Genomic DNA, 25,060 nt, shown 5'->3' with positions numbered 1-25,060 from the left:
ATTTCCACTTCTTTGTTATACAAATAATGTGGAATCGGTTCTGTCCTCTTACACATCTGGGTAAGAGTTTCCCCAGGGCAGGGATTTTCAGTGTGGTCCGTGCTCTCCCTGGGGTCCACGTTACCTTTTTCAGGGGACCTTCAAGGTAAAAAGTATTTTCATAATGATGCTGAGATGTTATTTGCCTTTTTCACTGCGCTCTTATTTGCACCGATGGGGAGAAACAATGATGGGTCAAACCATCGCAGCCTTAGCATGAATCAAAGCGGTGGGGCCAACGGCCCCACCAGTCATTGTCTTCATCACTACTGTGCCCTCGCGGGGAAAAAAAGAAGGTCCTTGCTGGAGCACTAAGTGCTTAATCAAATTATTTTATGTTGAATCAAATTATTAGTTTTATTAAATCTTAATCTCGAATCCATTTCTTAAAGTTCTGTGTGGCACAGTGAGGAGTATGCACATAGCTCTTCTGCTGCACACTGCCGTTGTGTGAGCTGCAAGCTGAACTCGCTGCTTTTTCATGGGACACCATTTTTACTTGAAAGAATGACTGACAGATAAACTATGGCTAAACTGTACTGACAGATAAACTATTGAGCGTATGGCAGTTTCTCAAAAATGAATGAAGCAAGCCTTTCACTTCGAAGAAAACTGCTAGCACCGTTTGTTTCCAGTGATTAAATCTGAACGTTCAAGCAAAACTTAGAATTTTGGAAAGATTTGCCACCATGAATTCGACATTTCCTAATACTTAAAGAGTTTTTCTTATAAGATCAGTGGTAATGTTAACAAAGAACATTATTTTTTTGATATTGTGTAATGAAGATAATGAAGTGTGTCCACATTTGGAAGATCTGTGTGACTCAGTACACCAGTGTGTTCCACATGATCAACCCATGATGTTACAAAATAATGCACGAGTAGTTGATCTAGTTCAAGTGCAATGCTAAATTTTCTTCATATACTTCAACTTAAACAACATAATCCAGCATGGTAAATGCAGTAGCAGATCTGAGAATCCAGCTATGTTTAGGCCAGATAATTAAAGAGATTTGTAAAAACCTCACTAATTTTCTTGGTTTTAGAAAATACAGTTATTCTTCATGGTGACTGTGACTTAATTGCACATTTTTACTGGCCTTTTAGTTTTCTTCCTCTGTGACTTATGTGTTCATACCCTTGGCTCATTCTCCATTCCTTGCATCTCATTAGGGTGTCCTTTTTTGTTTGTTTTCTTAATGGATATTTAGGAGTTATTTATATTTTTTGGTTCCCAATCATTCGCCAATTACATGTTGCAAACATTTTCTATTGGTGGCTTGTCTTTTAATTTTGTTTATCATGTTCTGTTAAACAGAAGGTTTTATTTTAATATAATCAGATTTATCAATTTTTAACTTGATAAATTTTTCTGTTGTGTATGTTTTATCTTGTTAAGAAATTCTTCTCTACTTCAAGTCCACACATGTCTATTCTGATATTTTCTTCTAAAACTATTAGGGTTTTGCTTTCCATATTAGATCTTCAAGCACCTTGAACTGAACTTTGTATATGGTGTGAGGTAGAAATCTACCTGTTAACCCCCACCCCTTGCCCTCTGCCAAGTTGTCATCAATTATCCCAGTGCCTTTTAATGACTAGCTCAACTTTTTCCCATTGATTTCTGCACCCCCTCTTACCACATATCCAGTTGGGCATGTTTGTTTATATAGGCTCTTTATTCCTTTCCATGCGATCATTTGTCTATCCAAACACACAAATACCCCAATCTCCTGATTATCATAGCTTTATAATAGTTCTTGATATTACTAATGTGTAATAATTATTCTTAAAGTCCCTAACTTGGTTATTCTTCAAAGTTCTCTTGCCTATTCTCGGCCTGTGGTTTTCCATATAAACAAATATAAGGATTTTCTATAGTGTTCTATGATAAACTCTACTCGGGACTTTGATTTTGAATTTATAGATTTATTTGGGAATCATAAAAATAGTTAATGTATTTAACCTTGCAATCCTTCAGGTCTTCTTTTAATCCTTTGATGGATATTTGTAATTTTCTGCAGAGGGATCTCGCACATCTGTTGATAGATTAATTCCTAGGAAGACCTAGGAAATATTCACCGACGTTCTGAGTGGAGTGTCTTTTTTTCCCATTACATTTTAAGTTGGATATTACTAGTGTAAAGGAATATTACTAATTTACATGCTGACTTTTGTGCTCAGTAACCTTTCTAAAAATTCATTTTAATAATTTAAATCTGTGGATTCTTTGGAATTTCTAGGAAGGTATCCTTACCATCTGTGAATAACTATTTTGTATGTTTTTCTTTCCAAACTTTATACACTTTATTGCTTTACTGAATTTTTAGACTCTTCAGTACATATTGGAGGGAAGTAGTGATGGTCACTTTTACAATGAAAATTACAGATTTTAATGTAAATGCTTTAACGTTTTGCTATTAAGTATGATTCTTAGGTAACTTCCTAGTAAAAAGTATTTGGTAGAATGACAAGTCACTTATTCTTAGTTTGCTAGACATTAGTCAACAATTAGAATTGAATTTTGTTAATGTTCTTTGCATCGATGGTGATTTTTCTTTTAAAATCTCTTAAAATGTTATATAATAATTTTTCTGATGACAAATATACTAATGACTTATCTGATATTGAGCCATCTTTGAATTCTCTGAATTAAATCTACTTGGACATGGTGTTTTAAAAACTATTGATAATTATTTTGTACACTGATGAAATTAATTTTCTGATATTTCATTTTGAATTTTTCCGTCCATGTTTACTAAAGTGATATATAACTTTCTTTCTGGATACTGACTTACCCAGTTTTGGTGTTCTGATTTCACCAGCTTCATAAAATGATCTGAGTAATTTGCTCTTCTTTTCTGTTTTCTGAATCTGCTTCTATGATACAGCTTTAGTCTGTTGATTTGTTCCTTGAATGTAAGTTTGTTACTTGGTGTAAGTTCACCTATAAAATATTCTGGCTGTATTGTCTTTTGATTTGAGGGGGTTCGATTACCTGTTCGGTTTCTCCAATGATTATTTGTTTATTTGTCTTTTCTCTGTCCTCTTGGGTCAATTTTAGAAATTTATATTTTTCTAGTATGTATCTATTTCTTTTAAGCTTTCAAATTTATTACACAATGTTCATAGTAGTCTCTTAATAGCTACTGTATGTTTTTATTCCCCTTTCTATTTACCTCTTTTTTAAAATCAGACTTGCTAAAAATCTGTCTACTTATTAGTTTTTTCAAGAATCAGCTTTAGATTTTATTTATCCTTTCTATTATCTATTTGCTTCTGTTTCGTCATTACAAATTGATTTCTCACTTTTCCTTTCTTAAGATTTACTTTTCAGTTATTTTTCTAGATTCTTGAGTTGAACATTTATTTAATCTATTTTCTAGTAAATGAATTTAATGCTCTAAATTGATCTCTAAATAGTAATTTAGCTTCATCCACATGTTTTGATATGTAGTCATTATTAATTCAGGCTTTATTTAAGAGTTCACTTTAAGATACCTAACATACTTTTGTTATGTTTTTGCTACTTTGCAATATTGATTTCTAATTTAATCATATTACGATCGGAGGAGTTAACATGTATGATTTAAGTTTTTGAAATTCTTGTGACATGGCATTATTTTCAAGTGTTCATGAAAAGATGATATTGTCTTTTTGTGGTGTGCGATTCTCATTTCGCCTCTTTAGATCAAGCTGGTAATTTTGTTTCTCCAAACTTCTGTAATCTAATGAGTCCAATTTCCCTCTATAATAACAAATTTATCAACTCGTCCATTTAATTTAGCCAATTTCTGCTTTATATATTTTAAAGCTATGATAAATACAATAATTTCATGTTTATCTTCTTGTTGGATTGTATATATTATTATATACTCTCCCAATTTATTGTATTAATGCTTTTTGGACTTTAAATCTATTTGTCTGATGTGAATATTGCTATAATAACTTATTTTGTCTAGTATTTGAAGGCTATATCTTTTTCCAGCCCTTCATTTTTATTCTTCTTTGTGGTTTTGGTCTAAATATGTCTCCTATAAGCCACATAGGGGTGGATTAAAACAGTAATATGATAATCTCTTTGATTCGTGAGCTTAATTCATTTATAATCAGTATGATTACTTCTATATTTGAAATTATTTCTACCATCTTATTTTATGTTTCCTATTCACTATCTTTTTTCTTTGCCCCCTTCTCCCTCCCCTGATTTTTGTTATGTTGATAATTTTTAATATTTCATTTTCTTCAGATGATTTGGAAGATGCATAGTGTTTGGAGGTTACTCTTAATCTTAACGATACTTACTAAACCATACTTTTTTTTTAAAAAAAACATATTCTTACTTATTTAGTATTTCCTTCTTCCAATGACAAGAGTCTTAAAACATGTGTTTATCAATCATTGACTGTTATCGTAGTTTAGAGTTATTAGTGGCTATTTTTATAGGCAATATTTAATTGAATTATTAACTTTTTAACAAAGTTCTATATTTATTTCAAATTCTACACCTTCCGTGTTCACTTTTTTCTTGCTGATTCATTTATTTTTTTTAAAAAACAAAGTCCTTGGCTGGTATATTCCTTCATCTTTCTATGCCTTAAAGTGTCTTTATGTTGTCTGTACTGTTAAATGATAATTTGGATAAGTATCAATTTCTTGGCTGTCAGTTACTTTTCTCTCAGCATGTTGAAGAGATTATTTTACTGTCTTTGCCATCTACTTTTAGGAAAAAAGTCTTAATTGATTTCTTTAGTTAAGTGGTGAATCTCCCTGGTACCTAAGTTGACAATTTCGAACACTGATACAAGTTGGATTTGCAAGGCAAGTCCCTCTGAGGTCCACAGTTTCCTCCTCAGCATGGTGTCTGTGCCACCTTGTTATACATCTTTCCATGAAGTGCTGAGACACATCGCCACAGGAATGTATGGGACTTAAAGAATTTGTCATGTATATCCATAATATTTTTTTCAAAATAAACTTTTATTTTAAAATATTTTTAAAAAGCACACACATAAATTGGATACATTTATATATTTATAATAAGAGAAACTAGAAACTGAAACAGAATGTGAAGAAATACCTTTGTAAGCAGAGTTGCGTTATAGGGAAAATGCTAAGCAAGGACTTAGAGGCACTGACTTCTAATTCTGGGTCTGCTTTCACGACTCTGGGCAAATTGTTGAATCTCTCTTCTCTCTCCTCTCTCTTTTTCTCTTCAGTTATAAAGTGAGAGTTCCGGACTGGATTCATGGTTCTCTAACTACGTTCCCTGGAATTGGCTTGTGGTTTTTGAACTGATCGGGGTCACATGGATGAGCTCTGGGCCTTCCTTTCTTTTTCGTGGTCTTCTGCGTAAGATTTCTTCCGCAGGAAACAAACCACTAAGCCATGTAATCTGAAAGCCCATCTCTAGCTCCTTGACAGTTTTCATACAGGTCCATAAGTCTGACCATGCACTCATCTTACGGGTGATCAATTACTGCTCGCCTCAGTCCAATTTTTAACTTTTACCCACCTGCAGAGTTTCTAAACATCACAAAGCAATTATTCTGTCAACTTTTCTTAGGTTTTATGGGCTTCTGCAGTTTGGGTGTGAAAGCCTTCAGGATACTTCAGTCAGGTTTTATTAGAGCCAAAATCACTGCCCTTACTTCTTTGGCCCCATCTTCGCACAGAAGTTAAGGGACACCTGCCTTATTCCTTCTGTAGTAAGTTCTTTCCAGGAGATTGATTCGCTGTCCCCTTTTAACTGTACGAACAGAAACGAAGGCCCTAAAACATGAGCTCAGAGAGATCAGGGCTTTTTCTTCTCCTTGTTCCCTCCTTTCTCAGTCCCTTCTTAGGACAGTTTTACCTGGATGACTAAGTTATAGACCCAGGGGATTTACTTTTCTGAGAATTCTTTTTTATTGATATTTTTTATTTACTATTCTGGGAATTCTTTTTTTGTGATATTGAGATGCTCAATATCAAGATTTTGCTGTTTATAAACCTTAATCGTAGATATAGATAGGATCCATATGTTTTATAAATATTTTTTCATCATATAAATGAATTTGTATTTACAGTCTAGTCCTTGAAAATTCTCAACAGTAAAGTTTCACGTGTGCAGCTTTTATTTAAATAGGTGATGTGTTTTGTAAAGGGTATGACATTTTTCACGGGTTTCCATTTCTGTTATTTCTTTTATGTTTATTTCAAGTAGTCAAGTTCTTACCTTTTCCGGGTTAATTCTTTACTCCCTTGATAATTAAATATGTCCCAATTTGCTCTGTTCGTGGGCTCATAGTGTCCCTTTTAATGGGATATGTTGGCTTTAGATGTCTTTCTTGAAACTTACTCTAATGCCAAGATGAGCTATCTGTCGTGTCAGCTCCAGGATTTCACTGTAGTCCTTCGGGAATTTAATGCAGTAAAAAGGTGCAGATTCTTAACTGTAATCAAGGAACATTCCATGAGTCATTTGCAGAAGCATAGAAATGTTGGAGAAAAACAGGCGAGCAGATCCTCCCAGTGAAATCTCATCACACCTTCCTGTTAGTGTTATCACGGTGGTCTAGTCCACAGACAGAACTCGTTTTTCTGTTTGGGTCTCTATTCTGGAAATTATTTTTTATACTGTTTAATTTGAGAAATAATATCGAACTAGCAGCAGGTGGTAACAATGTGTATTTTGCTGGGTGTGTTTTTACATGGAAAAGGAAAGCATAACATCGTATTTTGGAATATAATTAAAAACTTAAATTTCAGTGTAAATCTAAATTAATAACCCTTCCCCAATGGTATTGTTTATAATTGTTTATAAAGTTAATATTGTTTATAAAGTAATAGCCTAAGTAGTATTCAAGTGCTGGGGAAGAGTGAATTCTTCAATACCAGTGTAAAAATCTGATGTGGTCATCTCTTTCAACCAGTTAATCAAGGAAATGTAAATCAATTTTAATATTATGTAAATTAGGACCAAAGCTTGGAGACACCTCGAATATGTTATAAAATGCTTTCCACCCACAGGCATTTTTGGGAACTTTCATGCCCCTAGTACAGTTTTAGATGAATATATAGCCTCATCTGGCCTCAATGTGGGAATGCGGGTCCCCTTCAACCTCTTGGCCTGGCCATTCATACACCTCAAAATCCTTGAAGTTTATATCCTTTGAATTTATCACAAGATATTGCACAATATTTATGTTCAAGAATGCCATTACAGAGCCGTTTAAAATAACAACAAATTAAATAAAAACCCCTCTGTTATGGACTGAATGTTTGTATACTCCCCAAATTCGTATGTTGAATTGTTATGAGGGTGAAGCCCTCATGAACGGGGTTGGTGCCCTTATAAAAGACGCCCCAGAGAGCTCTGCCGCTTTCTCCACCATGTGAGGACATGATGTGAAAATGGCCATCTGCAACTCGGAAGAGGGCCGGAAGAGGGCTCTTTCCAGAACCCGACTATGCGGATCTCCAACTCCCAGCCGCCTGGACTCTGAGCTATACATTTCTGTTGTTTATAAACCAGACGGCCTCTTGTCTTTGTTATAGCAGCCTGAACTAATTAAGATACCCTCCCGATGCTCAATAAATAAGAGAATGATTAAATACATCAGATAGATTTGTACAATGAAATAATACGCCACCATTAAAATCCCGATATTCATATAGGATGAATTAAAAAGAGTGGAAATATAAGTTGTACATAGACTGTGATCCCAGTTTTGAAATAACCAATAGTAAACCCCAAATATGCATGGCAAGAAGACTGGGTTAATGGTGCCTCCTAAGGGTAGTTTGATTTATTGAACAAAACGTGTTGAGCTCACACTGTGACGAGCAGCATAGTGTAATGTTAAAGAGCACGAGGGTTGAAGTCAGATGGCCTGGCTTCAAATTCCGGCTCAGCCGTTCGTTATCAGTCAGGCCCTGGACAAATTATCTAACCCTGTGTGCCTCAGTTTCCTCACCTGTAAGACGGGACTGATATTAGCACTTACATCAGAGCTGTTGTGAGTATTAAATGAGCTAATGGACGTAAAGTACTGAGAACCTGTCTGGTATTTATGAAGTGCTGTACAATTTTATCACTGTTGCTTTTATGTGTGAGGTACTCCTGTGGTCAGTGCTGGGTATACATAGATAACAGAAAAGGCAAGGCCTCACCTGTAGAAAACTCATAGCATAGAGAGGGAAATATATATTCCTCGAGTAGTCAAATAGATCAACAATTAAAAAGTATAAATGTTGTGAAGAAAAATAACGCGTTTTTTTTTTTTTTGACAGAATAATTGGGGCGGAACCTAGTTAGACTGTAAAGTCAGGGAGTGTCTCCAGATGGACGTGACACTCAGTGGAGAACTGAGCTAAGGGTAGCATTGGGTGCAGAGGAACAGCACATATGAGAAGGCCCGAGCCACATACATGGAACTGAGAGCTGGGTGAGGCGGAGGAGGAAGGCTGGGCCGTTGGAGTCCAGTGGACGATGGAGAAAGAGGCTCAATGAAGGCAGATTTCCTTTTGAAGAGCACTCTGATTGCAGAGTGAAGGTAGGGTCAGAGGTGAGGGACAGTGACTGTGGAGGCAGTCGGGGGCCTCTGGGGCAGGACAGGCAGGAGACGAGGCGATGGAGGGGCGGTGGGTTAGTTTGGTGGCAGTGGTGGTACAAGAACAGGCACTTGACATTTTGGAGGCAGAAACAGTACGCCTTGGAGATGTGGAAACAGGCAGTGGAAAGGGTCCAGATGGACTTCCAGATTTATCTCTTGATTCTGCCAACCGGAGAAGAGCAGCGGGTCAGGAGACAAAATATCTTCCCTTCACTTTCTATGTTATATATGTTTTATCTCATGAACAAGTGAAGACTGTATTTAGTTTAAAAGTATTTAGACATAGGCCAACTTAAAATTATTTGCTGACAAAAGTATAGGGAATAAACAGAGCAGGAAAAGAAAATGCAGCAAGGGAAGAGGGATTAAAAAACGCATGTCATTTGCTGTGATTGCACTTTTTGGTGTTTATATGGATAGATTATTTTTTGAAAAGGAAAATCATATCATATATTATAAGAGGATGAGTAACTTGTTTTTAATTTACTGTAAAATATGTCAGGAGCACTTTCTCAAGTTAACCAAATATGCTTATAAAGCGTATTTTTGATAGCCACATAGCATCTTCTTTTGTGGGTGTACAATGTTTTAATTAATTGTTCGTAACTTAGGTTATTTCCAGTTTTTCCCCATTATAAAGAGGTAGCAATGACCATTATTGAATTTGTTTCTTCGAATGCATCCATAATAATTTACTTAAGATGAATTATTGGAAATGGACTTGTTCTTTCAAAAGTTCTTGGTCATTCCCCCACCTTGAACTTTTTCGCATGATATTAACACGGGACCCTGCTTTTATCTTTTTTTTTTTTCCTAACTTTGCCTGATACCACTTCGTCTATTCGTAACTTTTTTGGCGGACATTTTGCTTTATGTTACCTCCTCTCTTGCTTTTTCTCCCCCCACCCCTCCAATGCTCATCTTCTGTAATCCGACAGTTCTGAGCTCACTAGAGTTTAATCTATTAGAATTTATTGTTACATGCAATATATTTGGTTGTCTATTATTTTGAGCTTTTTTGCTCTTTCCTTTGATTTTTATATTTTAGATACAAACCTATTTTCATGTCTTGCAAAATTTTGGAAAGTTTGTATCTTTCCAGTTCATGGTCAGCACAATGCCTGATGTCGGAGCAGGCGCTCAGCAGATACTGCGGAGAAACAATTCTGCGCACAGTTCTGCTAGGATTTGCTGTTTCCACTGAAGTTTTCCGAAGCATTGCCTGACCTGCTTATAGTGCTATAGTTTAAGGCGAAGGGTCCTCTTCTGCTGTCCCCTTTCTTTTGAGAGAAGTGTACAGTGCCCTTTGCTCCTCTTCTCTTGGTTTTTGTTCCATTTATTATATCCTAAGCATTAAGATTCCTCTTGTTGGAATTACTCTCTCTCTTTTTTTTAATTTTGTTTTTTTTTTCAGTGAGGCGAGCCTTGGTTGACCTCACAAATTGCAAGGACCTTATCAGCTTACAATCCCTTATTTTTTACTTTTTACACCTGCAGCACCTGGTCTTCCTAGGTGGTCTCCCATTCAAGTATGAACCAGGCCCGACCCTGCTTAGCTTCCGAGATCAGACGGGATCGGGTAGTTCAGGGTGGCATGGCCGTAGACGGAATTACTCTTTATCACACACAGAAGTCTGTTTTATTTGTACTCTCTTAATACAAAAAGAATTTTCTAGAATATTTCAGGATTCTTCTTTCACCCCCTAGGTGTCTCAGGTGTGCATCCTTCTTGGTTTTGCATTGTAACGTCTTCCCTTCTACTCATCCTCAGATGGCGTCCAGACTCCATTTTTGTCCACAGACTGGAGCCAGCATGGTCCTTGCTCTCCTCTCTGCCTTTGTGTGTGATATTTAAATTCTCTTTTCAGAGTCACAGCTTAGGGGCTGGCTGTGCGTCTCTCAGTCTGATGTTTAGTGGACGGTAGGCTTCTGTCCTCTACTTTATTCCTGTTCTTAGATAGACCAAAACGACCCAGCAGATAAAAAGCAGTAATTCCCAAGGCTCCTTTTATGTCTTCCCTCATGTACACTGTTAGACAGATGAGACTTTGCCTACCAGAAAGCACTGTATCACTCGTCACTCCTTTGTTACTCGCTGGCTTTCTGGGGGTCCCAGTAATTGATCATAGAAAGAATGAAGTGTGTGTGTGTGTAAGAGGGAGAGACTTGTACCATCGTTCAGTAACCCTCAAAGGTATCATCGTCAATTACTTAATAATTTAGACACCTGGGGCGATGAAGGGAGAAAGGAAAGAAGTCATTGACCATATAAACATCTGTACTCGTATAGTCACATCCGTGGCATATCACATAATGGATATTTATTTTAAATGTATTCAATCGTTCTTCTCTCAATAAGAAATATTATATGTCATGTAATCTCTAACTGGCAGGCAAATTTAAGGCTCGTTTCAGAAAGACCTTCCCAAAGGTGTAAAATATATTAGCATTTAGTGAGCTAATCACCAGATCTCCTCCATGACCGATTTCTCAGTCTTCCGATGGCTCAGACGCATGTGACGCATGTGACGATGATCTCTTCCTTGGGTCCATGGCACCACTGTTCCTCTTTCTGAACATGGACAATCGTGCTTTGATACTAGAGTGTACAGTTTTGAGGACTAAGTTCAGGTGTCCACTGACAGGAGCAGGGCCCACTGAGATAATGCAAAGCGATCACCTTGAATCTCGTGACCCTTATCTTAATTACATCTGTGAAGACCCTTTTCCCCAGTAAAGTCACATTCACGGGTTCTGGGAATTAGGGCAGGAAGAAATTTCTTTTGGGGCCACCATTCAGCTCACTGCACACAGTTTTTGAAGAGATTTTTATGCACAACAATTAATTCTATATACCTAAATCCCACGAGTGTCCTATTTTATTGAGCAAATATTAAAGCAAGACCAAAGCTTGAGTATTCAGGAGGATGGAGAAAAAAATTGTACGTAGGTCAACTCCATTTTTTTTTTTTTAAGCCAGTGTTTAAAAAAGTCAGCAAGCATTTCAGAAGGTCCACTCGTGGTGACAGTGAGTTGTGATTGTTTTTCTGCCCTTCTCTTTAGCAGGGAACTCAGGCAAAATGCAAGAAATAGGAGGACCTGGGGACACTTAGCTCTGGTATCTGGCCCTTGAGTGAGTTTGTTGCGTGTGGTAAGAGGAGATGGGATTGCAGGGTGTTAGTCATGGAGAAAAGGAGACATCTCTAATTTTGAGAGGAGAAGCTAAAGCTAGAAGGGGTGAGAGCTATGGGTTGGGGCCGGGCCTCTCTGGGGCTTCTGGGGACGTAGAGAAGATGCAGGGCTAATGAGGCAATGACCAAGGAGGAAAGGGGTCTTAAAGAAGATCTTAGAAATGACTAAGTCTGCCATTAGGATCGTTGCGGTCAGGGAAGTTGGCAAGTCAGAAGTATTATTCTCTTCCGCCCCTTTGTACCCTCAATCCTCAGGTGGTGATCAAGCAGAGTAACCTGCATTTAATGTACCTTTCTCTAAGGACCTCAAAGTAATTGTTGATTTAAAAAAGCATTTACCTTGCAGAGTTAGCTGCTGTTTTATTTTTAACTCGAGAGACCTAAGCTCACAAATGCCAGGGTTACGCAGGAAATTACTTTGAAGGTCTCCTGACTCACATGGGAACATATTTCACCATCACATCACCTGATCTATCTTGGCAACGTTGACCCCTGGCCCTGGGGTTCCTGGAAGAGGGTGTTCTGAAGGTCAGCATCGGGAATCGGGAGCCGCATGAATGAAGACCTCACACATCTAGACTAGAGAAGGCTCAGATTTTTTTACCTGCATAATCTACACTGGCTTTCTTGATTGCTATTAAAAGCAGAAAAGGATGAGGTGTCAGAAGTAAGATGTATTAGGTCTTCCTGTGTGCTAGGTGCTTTGATAGTTTATCTTACTTACTCTTCTCCTCAAGTGATAAAAGTATTACTACTATTATTTTGATAGATATGGAAAAAAGCTGATGAGAATTTAAGTCACGTGACTGAGGTTTCTAATTAGGGCGGAACTGGGGGTTTGATCCTGATGTCGCTGAAACACTTGCTCACGTCTCTCCATGATGTACTTGGCCTACGTCCCCCGCTGAGCTCAGTTCACTCTCCCTTTTACTGATGCCGCTGCATCCACACTGGTGGTTTCTTCTGTATCTTGACCACGCCGGCCAGCTTGGGTCTTAATGCTTCTGCTGTTCGCTTTTCTGGATGTTTTCCTTCAATCTTGGACTTCATTTTTTTTTCTTCTTCAGTTTATTATCATCTACTCAGTGTTGCCTTGTCTGACCAGTCTTCGTAAAGCTGCCATCACCCCACAGGCATCTCACTGCACTTTCTTTTGTTCATAGCGCCAACCTCTGGTGTCTGATGCCCGTCCACCCTCCTAAAATGTAAGCTCCATGAGGGCGGGATCCTAATGGACTCCCTCATTCACTGGCTTAGCATATAGCAAGTCCCCAGGATATATTCACTGAATGAATGGACGAATGAATGAATATCTGATTTTCCTAGTGGCATTTCTGTGCCATTTCTGGGCAATTTAAGGCTAATCGCGATGCTATTTTCTTTGGACCTGAGAAGTTGTCTTTAGTATGGCCTATGTCGTATTTACCTCTCCAAAGGAAAGGAAGAATTAAGTATTACGCTAAATTTAAAAAAGTGAGACTAGGCAATATAATGAAAAGAACCTTTGTTTTTGGATATTTTTTCCTGTCTGAATTAGTACACTTTCACATTTAGGCTAAAGAAGCCACAAATTTTGGAGGATCTGGCTTCTGTGATGGAGGCGTGTAAGGGAATAGCCCATTCGTTACAGCTGACTTATTCCAAGAGCAGTCAGTGTGGAACCTGGGTGTTCATATTAAGACTTATAACCTGTTCACAGCTCTCAGCACTGAGGGCGGAGAAATGTCCAAAGCTGAACTCGTTCCCTTTCCCCTGAAAACATTTCTCCTCCAGTATCCCCAGTCTTAATGATGGCACCCACTACTTTGTGACCTAAGCCATATATTGAGGAGGGAGAAGTCATGCAAAACTCTTACCTTTCCCTTCAAATCTCAGAGTGAAGAAATCCCGTTGAGGCCACTTCTCTGCTTATCTTCCAGATCTACCTCTCGTTAGTAACTGCATTAACTTCGCGTCAACTGCCAACCGCATGGTCACACTGAACAGCATGAGAATCCCATAGCGCATCATGCTTTCACAGTTCTCTGTTCTTGCTCATACTCTGCATAGAATGGCTTCTCATTCCCTCCATCCATCAACACCCGCTCAGTTTTCAATACTCAAGTCAAGTGTCATAGACCCACTGAAACCCTTTCCGGTGTCCTTCTACCAGGAGCAGTGACCACTCCTATCTGTGAGCCTCTGTTACAGCTTATACACACTTAATTCATCTTTTTCTGCAGTGCCTCGCATAGTACCTTATTCAGAGTACTCCAAGCCTGCTTACTGAACAAAGATAGGGATCTACAGGAGGTTGTGGGCCATTGGCTTGCTTTCCTCTTTCCACATTTGTAGTGTGGTGATGTGTTTCACATTATATCCCCTAAGTCTGTAGAGTTGAAAAGTAGGAAAGCCTGGGATTTAGAAATTCACAATGGATGCTCTACAAAGTGTGTCATGGATAATCTGTACATGAATAATTGATAGTTGACTGTAGCATCATCAATTAGTAATGGAGGTCAGTCTTGTTTCTTTAGAATGTAACTTCCTGGAGGTACAGCTCTTGTTCATTTATGTCCTCATTTCTTAAAAGTACAGTGTCAGAAATAGTGTGGGTGCTCAAAAAGTTGAAAATTATTTAATCAAGTATATCAGCTTCCAGAGTGACCAAAGGAGAGGCTGATGTTCAGGAAACCCATTTGCTCTCATTAATAAAACAATCTTATCCATATTAAAGTAACAGTAGATGGAGGATAGAAAAAGGATCTATTAGTGTGGTCCAGCTGGGGGCCTCTAAGATCATTCCTTCCTTCACAGAGTTCATGAATAATAAAATAAATCGGTGTGACACCAGGGAATAAGCTGTAAAGTGTCACAAAATGCCAGGAACAAAATCCATCCAAAGTGTTCTTTTTCTTCCTGAGGAAAAACCTAAAAGAACTTTTCTGATTACCTGACAGTCCATTTAATCCCCAGGAAACATTCCTTTGTTATAGTTTCAAGGAGAATTACTTGAAATAATCCTTTGTACAATGTGCCTGGTTCTATTTTAGTTTTAAATCGTGTCCCCTTTCTTTTTGAATTTGTTAAAAAAAGAAGACATCTAATCAATGCCCAAGTGGAAGTGGTGTGGCCAAGTCTGAGTTTCTTTCTCTCCAGGATGAAGTTACCTTTTGTGTGGAGGCCCTTTCAAAAGAGACTTAAAAGACTTCAGGAGCTGAGAAAGAATAATAATAAAAAAAATCCTGAATGTTATAATTAAACTGTACAGACTTAACCATGTCTCTTGAGTATTATTGAAGGGAAGCGTGCTTTTGACCGGCTCCGTGTACTGGCGCTCACAGTGACCCAGATTTTGGCGGACTTGGGCATTTCTCGGATAAGTGCCTATGTGAATTCATCTGTAGCAGCTGGTCGAGGGGACGACACAGCTCTGCCAGCAGTCAGGCTTGGTCAACTGCATGTCTGTTTAGAAGTGGGGACAGAAGAAGGAAAGGAAAGGAGCCCAGTATTCTGCATGCCTTTCAGATTTTCCCATATTTTGGCTTGGAAATGCATCGGAGAAACGTGAATAAAGAGAAAATAGGGGGTTTTTATTTAGGAAATCAGGCACTATTTAAGTTTACACGTGTGGATTCTGTCTGGAAGATAAAGGCAAGTCTCTCGGGGCGAGCTTGCTGGTGGCCAACACGCTCACTTTCTACAGGACCCTTGATGGGGATTTAGTCATCAGAAGATCACCAGCCAAGAGTTATCCTGTGTTGATTTCAATATTTTCTTATCTCTCTCAGGTTCCTCCTGTCTTTTTCCATTCTCCAGGTGGGGAAGGAGGTTGGTGTGGGAGACAACTGTAATTCCCAGTGCAATTCTAACATTTCCGAAACTCATTCCGCACAGCGGCTCAATCCAAATTCAAAATGCGAAATGAATTAATAGTTAACACAGATGCAATAATCCAGTGCACCGCTCAGGCACTTTATTATTATTATTATTTTCTTCTTTCAAAATGTGTCGCTTTTTTCTTCCTCTTGAGACAGAGTTTCTTTTTGATCTTTAAATAGTAACATAAGGTTAAACCATGAGGTAATTTTTTAAGGAATGAAAACTGTTCTAATAATTTCAGGATAGCTAGTTGCAAGAAGAGTCATGGAAAATTAAGGGGGAAAGTTTGTTCACCCTTTCACTCGTTGAGGGGTTTTTGTATTTTTCTTAGAGCTTTTTTTTCTTTTACTTGATTTTAGGGAAAAATGGTAGATTCCATGACTGCATTTTAAAACAAACGTTTAGTTAAAAATAATATCCAATTTGGCCTTAACTAGAGCGAGGCAGAAATAACAAAAGGCAGTTAATGTGGTATGAACTAAACGCTTGTGTCAAGTTGCCAGCACATTATCTTTGTGTCTTTTACAAGGAGGACTTCACTTGCAGAAACAGCTCTTGACAAAGTTAAGTGGTCCTATATATTGTTTGGGAAATTGCCCTTATTTTGTGTGCTGCTCGTTCCGGTAATGGAACCCATGAGCAGGAGATAATTGTAGCGGCCTCATCTATCAAATAATATTAGAAGTCAACAGCTATAATCTGAGCCACTTGCTTTTTCTCAGCTTTTCTCTGTATTTTCTGTTCAAATTGTCAGTTGTTACCTGTAAGTGTCCCCCTTCCCTGTGGCTGATAGAAGCAAAAAGATTTAAGTAAATCAGGAGGTGAGTGGTGAGCGGGCTTGGGCCCAGCTCTGCAGCCAGCTTGCCACAGCAGTTGATAACAGCTCCCTGAATAGGGAAAAATCATGGTTCTTTGTCCTGCATTATATGTTACTATTACTGGTGCAGAGGCTGGGAGAAAGGGTGTTTTTTAGAGATAGTCTGGGCAGTTAAAAACTGAGTTTAAGCGTGTCAGAAAGAAGCCTCTCATTACAGGAGGGCAAATCCATATAGCATTTCAGCATTATGACCTACTTTTGCTCCCCTGTGCTAAAAGCAAAGTTGCCCCCAAAATAGAGTCATGCAAACTTGGTGGTAGGGACTTAGGTATTTGCTGTAATAGTCCATAAACTTATTTGAAGGCATAAAATATTTCATAATAAAGAGGAAAGTGTTAGTTTTGTGGGAATAGTCATTATAAACACCTTCAGGTCGCTTTCTTTATCAGAAGAAAATCAGAAAAATACCAAAGTAATAAAGTAGAAAAAGGAATGTACTTTATCTAATGGTAGACAGTTTTTATGCATATAGACATTTGTATGTAAAGTCACACACATAGTTATATATATATATATGTAAATTATGGGATTTATATATAAATAATAGCTTATATGTGCATGTATGAATTATAGGCTCACACTGTGTCTCCTGTGTAGTTAGTATCCCACTTACTATATGGTAAGCATATTTCTATGCTCATAAATATTCATTTACTACATATTTGATGGCTGTGTTATATTCCATTATATGCATTTCTTATTATTGAACACCTAGAATATTTTCCAATTTTCACTTATAAACAATGCCTCAATGAATATCTTTGCAGCTAAGACCTTGTGAACATCTATGATAACTTCTTTAAGTGAAATTATTGAAAGGATAAAGAATGGAGTAAATAGTTTGTAAGATAGAGGACAAACCAATCTCTACTATTACAAGCAATGTGTGAATGGCTTTTTCCCTCAATATCAACTATGTGCAAATGCGTATTGTCGTGGAGAGATGGTCTAGGGAAGGATGCGGTGCAGGTGCTGTGAGCCCTGAGCACCTGTGGTGCTTGTGACCAGGGACAGCTCTAGCAAGAGAGAGAAACTTCAAACAGCTCCCTGACAGGGGTCCTGAGCAGGGAGCGGGGACGCCCGTGGTTGGGGAGGGACACAGTCAAAGGCACAAAGACAGCATTAAGGCACAGAAGTAAGCAGACTTGCAGGCGCGGCTGCCTGGTTAGGTGGGCCTTGCTTTTTTGGGGTCAACAACTTGTCCCTTCTTTGAACTGCTGCATAATTTAAGTTGATATCATCCACTTTCACATGGCAAAAACATCTGTTCTCTCATATTGTTTTGTCATTGAATATTTGTTATTATCATTTTCCCGGTGGGGCTGTCAAGTCTTTGGGGGCAAGGAACAATGCAGTCCCTTAGAGGTCCCAGCACGGTCGGAGCTGAGAGCGTAAACACCCACTGCGGGGCCCAGCCACCCCTCTCTGCCCCTTGAATGCCAACAGATCTGCTTGCATCAGTTTTTTGTTTTATACATGAAGTTGACCAAGATTATTAAATATACTCCCCCCGCCCCCCAACACACATACACTGAGTTGATTACAGATTCAACTCAAATGATCAAATCAGTGATTTCGTTTCCCATTTTTAGTACTGTTATTATTTGGGGACATTTCATGGGCCATCAATTTCCCAACATGACTACTGTGTCACCCAATCACCAAGTGTTCTGGGGCAGGTTGTCATTACCCCTATGAGTGCTTGGGAAGGAGGAACAGAACCGGCCTCTTAATGCAGCCTTTTTCTAGTGGGGTGGTGACCAGTCGTTAAGGCGCCCCAGCCGATCCCCCTACAGCTTTGCGACTGGACCGCACCAAACGAGGTACAAAATTGGGTGAAAAAGCCACTGATGGCTCTTTGTGGAGTTCAATGGCAAGATAAATGTCAACCGGAGATTCCTGTCTTGGGGACCCCGCACGGCAGCAGCTGTGCTTTTCAGCCTTTGATTGCCGCAGAGTCACCTCTCCCGCTAATGGAGAGGCGGTGTTTCCATTTCCATTACAGAATAACGGCACAAGGCCAGGGCCATGGGCACTTCCTATGCAAAGCCAATATTTCAGCCCCGATGCCCTGAGAAACAGTCATTTGCATTCCTAACATATGATCATTTTTCATATACAGTATTTCAACAGAATGTTTACATAGTTCAACAGTTGTTCATGGCACAAATGAAGAAAAAAGGTGATAATTTATACAACTGTGTGATAAAAATTACCAATTGCCATTAGGAATATGCCATGTGACTCTCCACTAATGCAAGCTTCTTAAAAAAAAAAAAAAAGCAGTAGAAATTCAAAATGGTGCAGCCATGTTTGAAGCTGTAGCGATACTGGTGGATAACAGAATGTGCAAAGCTGTGGGTGGCTGACCTGGAATTTGAAAAGATCCTCTGATACTCGAAATCATTTCAAGGTTAAATGGAAAATGTGAGCTAGGATTATGTGAATCCTCCTTTACCTGGATAATGGGTAAAGAAAGATGAAGTGGAGAACTAAATCTGTGCCTGAGTGTCACCGTGAGTGCATTGTTCTCCAGAATGTACTGAAATTGCTACAGAGCGGTTTGACCATTCGCTTCTTTAAGTAAACTGCTGTGGATCTGAACACTAAAATTTTCATAATAAATAGAGATTATTAAGGATTGACCTTGTTTTGAAATGCTTATGTTAATTTACTAGCCTTTGAGAAATGTGGTATAATGACAAGCCAATTCATACACGCATTAAAAATAAAGATAGAAACAGTTTATTCAGGGACTGCTCCAACATGTGTTATTATGTTCTCACAACAACATTGCAAGGTGCTTATAATTAATCTCATTTTACAGATGAATAAACAGAGGCCCGGAGAGGTTAAATGAAAAAGCTAATAATAGGCGGTAAAGGTGTGAATCAAACACAGGTCGATTTGATCTTCAAGCCACTCTGCTACACCAAATCCTTTCCTGGAACTCTTTTCATGTCTCTGAAACAGAAACTTATCTGACCTGTAGGGATTAAAAATGACTGCGTTGATTACAAGATAGCAATATTTAATTCCACTAGATTTCCTTCCTTTAAAGGAAAAAATATCATCCATTTGCAGCTGATTGCTTTGCCCTTTGTGCGTCTATTTTGTATGTGAAGGTTTATAGCAATATATTGACTTTCTTCATTATCTAAATTTTATGCACTTAATGATACTTATTAGTATGCTTAGTGACCTTCTTCAAAAATTTTGCAATAAGAATGCACCCAAACAACTCATCTAAGTAGCTTTCGGTTGGTAAAATGCCTTCAGTGACCAAGCTAAAGCCATATATACTCATTTATGTGAGTGCTGTTCTTGCAATTACTGTTGGAGTGACAGTTTCTCTGAGGTATTTGAATGATGCAACTTGTTCAAGTTTAATGCTATCTATTATGAACTCCGCGGCATGCTGTTAATAGCTGGAAGGCATTGATTTTGTTTTCTGCTCGCTTATCTCAAGCCCATACATTTCGCTTGCATTATTGACTGTTCTGATCATTTCATGCACCATCTCTTTAGAAGATGTATAAATCAATGTCAGCCATGAAACTTAAGTTGTTTATTAGGCTGCCACGTAGGTTTACACCTTCATGAAAACCATCTAATGTGGTCGGTGTCAGATGTTTCAAACAATTGTGGACCAGGTCTGATGAAAGAGGATATAGCCTTGGAACATGTCGCCCCTGGAGTTAGAAAGTTCATTCAATTATTTATTTGGGTCACATGTTATACTTGACTGGATGCACTTTTTAATGATGTTAATTAACTTCTTCAGGGTGTTAAATTAGTTTTAGAACTGCTATGATTATAGCATGACATAAATTGGACTCTCTAGTCTAAGAGATGCATTCGAGTTTTGCACACCAAAAGGATATTTTGTACTGAATTAGTGCAAATGAAATGGCATCGCTTACATTTGCGCTTACTTGATGGAAGACCCTTACAGACTTCAGATCAATTTCACACTTAAATCACAGCATCAAAAAACAAGTGCAGGAGCCTGAAAGCCTGTCCATCATTTTATACTACACCCGAGTTCTTTATCCAGTACCCAAAGAGCATCAAATTGTACCTCTAATCCAATCAAAAGTGTTTTCCATAATTAAAACAATTGTGAAATGCCCTATGAAATCCATTCTTGAGGTTCAGCTTCTAAAGCCTTCCTGTGCACGAAGCAAGATCTGAATTAGTTTAGACTTGGTTTTCTTTCCTCATTTTTGCAGTGCTTTTGATTCATGTCTCTTGCTTAGGACTGTGAAGGGCGTTTTTCAAATACGGAGATCAGTTATCCTCTTGGTAGTGGGTAAAAGGTTGTGGGGAGCTGCATTACTGACGGCCAATTTCTGGGTCAGCTTTGGATGCGGTCACACCAGGTGGCTGGTTCTTCCACACATGTGGTAGCAGGTGGTTTGGGAATGTCTTCCTCAGAAATTGACCTGACCATGAGGTCCAAACTCTGCTGACTAGTTAAAAATTAAATTCAGGAAAATGATAATCAAATCGTCTTTAAGAATTTATTGCTCATATATTTTTAAATTCAATTTATAACCAAGTTTAAGTACAAGGAAAACTATTTTTTCAATTATACATTGATGTAAGAGATACCTTGTAGTGGTTTGAATTGTATCCCCACTGCCCCGCAAATATGTTCACCACGAACCTCAGAATATAATTTATTGGAATAAGGACCTTCGAAGAGGTGGAGATTTTGAGATGACATTATTCTGTATCTAGGCAGGTCCTAAATCCAATGAGAAGGCCTGAGAAGGGAAGTGAAGGGAAAAGAGGGATAAGGAAAGGAGAGAAGGAAAGGGAAGGGGAGGCGGAACAGACACATGAGAGATGAAGGCCACGCGAAGACGAAGCAGAGATTGGAGTTGCGCAGCCATAAGCCAAGGGATGTCAGGGGGTTGCCAGCAGCCCGGAGAAGCGGAGAAAGTCATGAAAGAGATTCTCACACAGAGCTTCCAAGGGGAACCAACCTTCTGACACCTTAATTTTCAACTTCCGACCTCTAGAACTGTGAGAAAATAAATTTCAAATCGTTTTTAAGCCGCCAAGTCTGTGCGAATTTGTTATGGCAGCTCTAGGAAACTCAGACATGCTCCTCGCCACTTAGGTCCGATATGCTGGTGTTACTGGCTTTGTTTCTCTCATTCACATGTCTGCCTACCATGACCCTCCACTGCGGTGGCCTTTGCTCCCACTTCTGCTTTCTGAGTCTTCCCATGCTTCCAAGGCCAGTTCATATGTTCCCTCCTCCACTTGGTTCTGGTGTCTCCCTCCTCCCTGGACGTCCATCTGTACGTGCCTATATCCAGGGCAGTGCTGCCCACGTCTGCTTTGTGTTATGCTGCACGTATTTGTTTTCTCCCTCGATGTTTGGAAACATGCCTTGTTCAGCTTTAAATATGCTAGAATGCTTAGCACAGACCTTCGTCTATAGTCGGTTTTCAAAATATGTTGAATCTAATTGCATAGCATCCTTTGCCATGAGAAAAATTCTGTTTTTGTTTCACAATTTGGGTATCAAATTGTGTATGCAGAAGAAATTGAAGCCACGGGAGAAGTAATTTCAACAAAGCCAAAATTCAATGATTCTAAAAGCAAGTGTTGTGAGAGCTGCTTATATTTCAATATGTTTTTGAATGAAAATATGTTGTTCAATGGATAATTCCAAGTCCAAATGTTTTCCTGGGGAAAATGGTGTTGAATCATGCTTACAGTTGGGGATACTTAATTCACTGTTAATCAGTATGCATTATACTCCTCTATTTTTGGTCATATTAGTTACTTGAATATTCTTCTGAAATATATTATACTTTTATAATAAAAATATTGCCCTAAAACTCTCAGGACTTTAAAAGCAAGCACCTTATACACGTCTGGTTGACTTCTGATCATTTCGTTTAGAGATTTAAACAGGATAATGCATTTGAAAGTACTATTAGAACTTTTAGAACATGTGTAACACATATTAATTATGAAGTTGAAAAGCAGTCTTCAGCTTTGAACTGCTAAGTTGAAATAAACACTCAACAACGTTTAACCTTGGTTCAAATAATCTTTTGCATCCCATCTTTCTTTGGTCCATACATTCTGGATTTAAGCCTTTTTGTGCCATGCCTATTAATACGTAGTCTTTCTGCTATTCCCTCTTGATGTTAGATTTTGGTGGGGAGCAGTGTGGTCAAGTGGAACAAGCAAAGTCTTTGATTTGACGAAGATTTAGATGTGAATACTGGGTCACATTTTAGCTAGTTGCCCATCTGTCACCAAATCATTTAGCTCAGTTGAGGCACAGTTTTATCATCTGTAAACATGGCGAATATCTGTATGAAAGCACTATCATGAGAATTATATTGAATAAAATAATGTTCATAAGTTATTTAGACCAGGTCTTGGCACATACAAGGTGCTTAACAAATAAATGATAAGATGATTTTGTTGTGGATGATCAAGAATTAAACCATCTGAATTTAATTCATTCAACAAATGTCTATTGTTATAGGCCCTGAGAATGCAACAAAGGTAACTCTCGGTGTCCGCCTTTTCAGGAAACAGCCAGGTATTTAGACAGGCTCTGGGTAGTCTGAGGGATAGTCTGAACAATCCGATGGTCACTCGTTATCACCCAGGCCATTCAAAGTTCAACTCGACCTTTTCTGGTTAAACATGGGAGAATGTTCACGTTTTTCTTTTTTTTCTTCCTTAATCCAATTCAAATGGCAGCAAAAGAATAAAAATTGGAAAACCCACAGACACAAACAGAAGGTGAGTGGAGACACCAACAAATTAGAGAGTATTTCCAGACATCGGAAGTGGCACCTGAACTTGCAGAGTAGAGGAAATGACAATCTCAAGGCCCTTCATAGGGGAAACTGAGGAGCAAGCTGATCCATGTCACCGAATTTGGAGAGCATGAGCACTTTGAGGCTTCAGGCACTGTGGATGGCAGGGAGTGCTGAGATTGGCAGAAAGTCTGTGTATGCAGTGGTTGTATTCCTGGGTCCCCTGCCCCATGCCATGCATCCAGTTGACTACTTCCACTGGCAGATGAGAGGTTTATATTTTGGATAAATGGAACCAGAGAGAATTAGGATTTAGTCATAACTAGACACAAGGAAGGGCAGAGATGGAGTGGATAGTTAAATACAAGGAATGAAGTGAATGTCTGTAACTGATCTCTAGTTCCTTTTTCCTGCTCTGCTACCAAAATACTGGAGTCAGGTGTTTTATTCTAACCTCCTCTCCCTCCACTTCCCTAAATACAACCACACACACACACACCCCCATCCAGCCAGGGCAGGTGATTGATAGATTCTCTGGAGAGACAGTATGACCATAAAGAAAAGACCTTTCCATATTGACATTCTAGTTATTCTAATAAAAAGATTATATTAATAGCTCTTACACTATAGTAAAAATTACTACTCAGCAAGCTTGATCCAGGCAAATAAAGCTTCCATTTAGAGTTTTAGGGCGTCAGTCTTAAATAAAACTGGACAACTAAGAATCACCACCTATTTGTAGATAGATGATCTGTGAGACGAGAGACAGCAAAACGAATTGAAAAGAAGAAACTTTAGAGGAAATAGATGCAAGCCAGACAACTGAAGAAAACAGTTAGAAAACTAAAATTAATTTTAAATAGAGGCGAGAGGAAAAGATGGTACGTCTATGAAACAAGACCAGGATACTGTAAAAAAGGAGCAACCAGAGAGGATGAGATGCTATTGGAAATTTAAAATAGTATGTAGGAAATAAAATTCCAATAGGATAATTGGAAGATGAACTTGAGGTACTCTCTGCCAAACAGAATAGAACACCCAAAAAATAAGAGATGAAAATAAGAAAAGAGTTGGGGATTAATGTAGGAGGTCTAACATGTGATTAATAAAAGTTCTAAAAATGGAGAAGAGAGAAAGTAGAAGTGAGAGAAACATTAAAGAATTAATCCTAGAAAAATTTCTATAACTGTAGAACATGAATCTTTTGATTGAAAGGGCCTATAGAGTATCCGGCATAATGAATGAGTAAGGACATATTAAGGCATTTCAGTATGATGTGCCAGAATACAGGGGAAAGAGAAGATACTAAAAGTTTCTAGAATAAAATAATTATGTTGAGAATCAGAATGGTATCGGATTTCTCAACAACAACTGCGAGAAGACCTACAAAATTTTGAGGGAAAATAATTGTCAAGTAGAATTCTATAGCTAGCCAAACTACCTATCATGTGGAAAGATACAATAAAAGAATTTTCTAAGGTGAAGGGAATAAAAATTGTATTTCTCATGCCACATATATGATATATATCATATATATGACATATGACACATATGTCATATACAAAAGTGTATTTAAACATATAGAGACATATTTAAAGGAGACTGTGCTCTAGCAAAGTGAGAGCAAAAACCAAGAAAGAGGTTGATTGGGGGTCCAGAAACTAGATGAAACACAAGAACGTAGGTGGAACAAAG

General features: G+C 38.3%; 1 pseudogene; it reads right to left on the bottom strand.

Annotated features, from left to right (window-relative positions):
* Window positions 1–10,124: 10,124 nt before the first annotated feature.
* On the bottom strand, window positions 10,125–10,242 carry LOC112482397 (annotated as a pseudogene).
* Window positions 10,243–25,060: the final 14,818 nt, after the last annotated feature.

The sequence above is a fragment of the Pteropus alecto genome, unplaced genomic scaffold (genome assembly GCF_000325575.1).
Source record: "Pteropus alecto unplaced genomic scaffold, ASM32557v1 scaffold195, whole genome shotgun sequence".
Taxonomy (NCBI): domain Eukaryota; kingdom Metazoa; phylum Chordata; class Mammalia; order Chiroptera; family Pteropodidae; genus Pteropus; species Pteropus alecto.
The sequence above is the reverse complement of the archived record's forward strand: the minus strand, read 5'-3'. Positions and strand labels throughout refer to the sequence as shown.